The 5,259-nt window shown below is 37.6% G+C and overlaps 1 pseudogene; it reads left to right on the top strand.

Moving 5' to 3' along the window:
• Positions 1-1,266: 1,266 nt before the first annotated feature.
• Positions 1,267-2,185, top strand: LOC120169088 (annotated as a pseudogene).
• The last annotated feature ends 3,074 nt before the right edge of the window (positions 2,186-5,259 follow it).

The following is a 5,259-nucleotide window of genomic DNA, read 5'->3' as shown; positions in this document are numbered from 1 at the left end:
AAGAAAAGCGGGCTTTTATGATAATCGATCGATTGGGTTTTGGTCGCGGGCTGACGATGGTCACGATGGTTAGGGCGGTGCACCGCACGATGGTCGGACATTGGTTGAACGGAGGGGGAAGTGACGGGGAAGGTTTAAATTTTGCGGTGGGAGGTTAGTTTGATTCGAATAAGCCCATTTTTTTCCCAGGTCTTATTCAAATCAGACTTAAAAGAAACATTTATTATTTGAAATTATAAATAGTGCCCTAGCTAGTGGATAAGGAATGGACACCCTCGGGTTCAAATATCTATAGTAACCGAATTTTTTTCTTTCGGATTAAATCCCTGAATTCCCTAAAATTTAGGAAATCGACCCTTAAGGTTTTAGAAATTCGTAGTTTGGTTTCCAAAAATTCTAATAAATTTAAATTTAAAATAAACTAGAAATTTGGGGTGTGACAATATGTTTGGGGTGTAACGAAATAAATTTATTCAAGATTATCAGATGTATTTGATATAGTATGTGTTGGAAAAATTGTGATAAATTAAAATTTTTGAGGCATATTTTACGGAGGTGTCGGATTAGAACTTTGTAGACGAAGAACAACGTGAAATGACTAGCCGTGAATGTTTAAGCGTAACATGCATATGTTATTAGTACTTTAGTAGATTGGGTGGAGGATGGTTGGTTGATGTTATTTTCTATCTGTACATATGTTATTATGTTACATCATAAGAATGGATCAATAATCTGGACGACGGTCACATTCTTGAAAATTTTAAATTTAATGTATAATTTAATTTCTTTTGATAATATATTTTTTTGTTTTTAAAATTTTATTAGTCCTTCTCTTAATTTAAGTCTGTGATTGTTTATGATCATATGCAATTTTTAGTTTGAGATGTCGTGAAGTGTGTCTAAGTTTAATGATTTGTGGTGAAAGCCAGGAGGAATGCTAAAATTAAAGCATAAATCAATTTATGCGTACGTGCTTCTGTAGCCGCATAAAATAAATTTCATTAATGGTGGACGAACAATCATAATAGTAAATTAAATTACATCGTAGGAATTAAGGGACTAAAACTCTGGATTGAAAAAAGTACAAGGACTGAAACCAAAATAGATAAGGAAAATGAGGGACGTGGAATATAAGTAAAAGACGACGACGTTTAGTAAGCAAATGCTGAGGGCGTTATCGTCTATTAATTGTAGGTTATCCTCTCCCTCCTCTGGTTCTCACAAAAAGGCCACTTACTTGCAATCACAATCCATTTCCCATAGAAGTTTAGGGGGTTAAAAATGGCCCTTTCTGTTTCTTCCCTGGCATCATCCCTTTCGTCTCTCTCGTTTTCTTCTCAGATTTCCCGGAGTCCAAACAGCATTTTGATTCCTCAACCGAAAAACCTCCCCGTTTCTCTCTCCCCCAAACCCACCCGTTCCCTTTCCATTGCCGCCACTGTGGCAGCCCCGGTCGAAGCGGAACCGGTTGAGAACCTCAAGAAGTACGTTAAGTCCAGGCTCCCTGGTGGGTTCGCGGCTCAGACAATCATAGGGACGGGCCGTCGGAAATGCGCCATTGCTCGTGTGGTTCTCCAGGAAGGCACTGGGAAGTTCATTATCAACTACCGTGACGCTAAGGTAAAATTGGACTCGTCGGTTTCTGTGTGCTACTAAGAATTAATTAGTTGTCTTTCAGGTGTTTGATAGTGTGTCTGTATTGGGCTAATTCAACTTGAAGAAAAGTTAAAACCCAAAGACAATCTAACAAGTCTGATTAACATCCTTATTTGACGCAGGAGTATCTTCAAGGGAACCCGTTATGGCTGCAGTACATAAAGGTTCCATTGGTAACGTTGGGGTATGAGACGGGTTACGATGTATTTGTGAAAGCTCATGGGGGTGGCCTTTCAGGACAGGCTCAAGCAATCTCCCTCGGCATTGCTCGTGCGTTGTTGAAGGTGAGTGCGGACCATAGGAGCCCTTTGAAGAAAGAAGGGCTTTTGACCAGGGACTCCAGGGTGGTGGAGAGAAGAAGGTTGGGCTCAAGAAGGCTCGTAAAGCTCCACATTTTCCAAGCGTTAGGTGGTTGGCTTGGGGACTTGGATTACACATTCCTCTTACGGTTGGTTTGTAGAAAATACTTTCAGTAGCATTTCCTGATGAATTCTTGCAAAGTTTCAAAATTTTAGAACCCCCTTTTTTGTTGTAGATCTTGTTCTTGCTTGCTGCGTGAGAACATTCTCTTGCTTTTCTAGTTTATTCCCTCCTTAAGTGAGTAATATTGTAAACTTATTCTTATATTTCATTTTGCTGATCGGACAGTAAAGCCATCATTTTTAGTTTTATTATTGTTTTTCTCATTCATGCACTTTTGAGGTCGTTGGCTCCAATGACATTGGATAGGAGAGAATTTTACTGTCATTTAATTGTGAATTCGTAGATTAAATTCATGTTAGTAGTTGATAAATGCTTTTGTATACGACTTTTGAAATGCCCACTTCAAAATCATTATAGAGTTGCTTGCCACACAAAAAATTGCTTAAGAATAGAAGTATGATTAACACAACATGGTATGTATGTTTGATTTACTAAAACTTGTTTAAAATGGGGGATTTGACTCTTAATTGGACAATGAGACTCTAGAGGTAAATTGAATTATTGGTGGGGGTACAAAGAGGGGCACACAAAGGGGGCATTTAGTCTCTCATTGTCCACGTTAGCCAAACAGAACAGAAACACCAACCTATTTCAGAGCATCGGAACGATGAACTAGGAGAAACATTTTCACTTTATTAATATCACACGCCATAACCTTAACTCTCCCTAGAGACTGGAGAGATTACTCTTCTAAGGAGCTTCACTGTGACCATCATTCTAATACTGCCACCTTTAAAATGGTTGGTGTAAGGTATCGGGTGCTGGACATCCATCTTTATCCTCAAACTCTTAAGGATTACGAGGAAAGACTTGTTCAACACTGGGTTTTGTGTACCTCAAAACTCCAATCAGAGTTTCCATCATAGATTATGAGTTGTTGGATCTTGGGTCTGCTCCCGGTTATACCAATTTTGTTCTTTTATGACTGCCCCCATCCTCGTGGAGTCTTGGAATCTTCACTTGCAATTCTTCAAAAATAAGATTTCTTAATCTTTGCCTTGGTAATAGCAATGGTGGGTCTGAATTTCTAAAGCAAAAAGGCTTAGTTTGGTCAATGGTCTTAATCTTATTTATGAACACAAAACAATGGTCAACTTTATCCATCTATGACCCTGTCAAATAAGCAGTTTGCATGCATTACTGCCAAAACTCAGAAGAATCCAGGATTTCTAGAATAATTGCACCACCTAAACTCTGTCTAATAATAATTGCTCTGAGACAGGTTGTTTCTAATATGTTTTGCTAATATGGACGATGAGATTGTAGAGGTAAATTGTGGAAGATGAAGTAAGGAAGTAATAACTTTTGAAAGATTGAACGAGTTTTACCCTAAATAAAAAAAAACGTGTCAAAAAATTATTGATGAGGTACAAAGAAGGGCACAAAAAGGAGGCAGAGGATTTCTGTTGGAAACTATGGGGTTTAAGCTGAAACGCCCATCAACCTCATCAACAGACTCATCCAGAAAGAGGCTTTTTTTTTTTGAAAAAAAAAATTCAGGGTGTTTAATTCCTGAAGTGAAAATGTTGTATAGGGAGTTATATTGTGGAGATCGAAGAAAGGGAGGATAGCCTGTGCCTGGTTCTGACCCAAACTCATGTTTGAAACCCATTGGGCAGGAGAAATCTGGTGGGGGTGGAACCGTTTCCTTTAATGGGCTTACTCACCAGCTAGTGGAAGAGAGCAAATTGACGTCCAAGAGGAAAAAGGATCCTTCTTTGGGCTTTGGCACCTGTTGCTTTCATTTCTTCATTGATTGTTCCACAGTTCTTTACTAATGCAATTCAAGCTTTCTTCAAGGATGAGACGCTCATACGCACTCTAGTTCAACTAAAATCTTTTTCCTACTTTCATGTAGAATTGGTATAATTATTTTGCATGATTACACCTTTGCAGATGTTGTCCAATATGTCCTTTGAGGTTTTTTCCTTGTTTATACTATTATCTATGTTGATAACCATCCATATTATGTTTCATATTCATAAAGTTTAGGTTTATCGGTGGTAATTTACTACTAGTTTCTTAAATCAAGAACTGATGTAGCAATTGTTTTGTATACTCATGTCCTGCAGAAGTTGCATCATCCTTGTTCTACATCGGTCTCGGGATGTTCCTGCTTGTGATTGATCATGTTTGTTGAATCAAAATAGAGTAAAAACTCCTAATTGATCAAAAAAAAAAAAAACTCTCTTTAGAATAATCTCACAAAATTGCAAAAGGGAAGAACTCTTAAGAAAGCTTTCAAATGCTTATAATTAAGCTTTTGATTGTTGGATGATAAAACTCAAATACAAGTAGGGTATTTATAGGTTACAAGAAACAATCTAAACCACTCATTAAAATAAACACTAAATAATCTAAACCATTGAAATTAAAACATGAGAAAAATACTTAATTTTCACCTAACTAAATTGATGTAAGCAATGACATCAAAACTAAATTGATGTAAGCAATGACATCAAATTAATTTAGGTGTGAACATATAGGCTAATATTGAATTTTCAACACTCCCCCTCAATGTTAGCCTCCATTCTTTGAATCACGCCATGCTGACGACGAAAATGTTCAAACTTTCCAACACTCAAGCTTTTTGTAAACAAGTCAGCAATTTGTTCATCTGTCTTGATTTGCCTCATCTCAATCTCTTCTTGCAAAACTTTTTCCCTAACAAAGTGGTAATGTACTTCCACATGTTTAGTTCTTGCATGAAAGACAGGATTCTCCGCTAGCCGAATTGCCGATTGGTTGTCACAATACAACGGAATTGCATAATCTACTGGTTGATGTAGATTATTCATCAACTGTATCAACCATGTACTCTCTTGAGCTGCCATTGCTGCTGCTCGATACTCAGCTTCAGTGGTTGACAATGATACCGTTGGTTGTCTTTTGCTACACCAAGAAATTGTTCGGAGCCAAGCTTAAACACATACCCAGTTGTTGATCTCCTGGTGTCATGATCTCCTGCATAATCAGCATCACAATAACCAACTAACTTGCAGTCTTCACCTTTCTTGTACAAAAGACCATAGTCAATTGTATTCTTCACATATCTCAGTATTCGTCGAACTGCTTCCAAATGAGGCTTCTTTGGATTTTGCATATACCGACTCATCACAC

This window comes from Hibiscus syriacus, unplaced genomic scaffold (assembly GCF_006381635.1).
Source record: "Hibiscus syriacus cultivar Baekdansim isolate YM2019G1 unplaced genomic scaffold, ASM638163v2 tig00111745_pilon, whole genome shotgun sequence".
Taxonomy (NCBI): Eukaryota; Viridiplantae; Streptophyta; class Magnoliopsida; order Malvales; family Malvaceae; genus Hibiscus; species Hibiscus syriacus.
The sequence above is the reverse complement of the archived record's forward strand: the minus strand, read 5'-3'. Positions and strand labels throughout refer to the sequence as shown.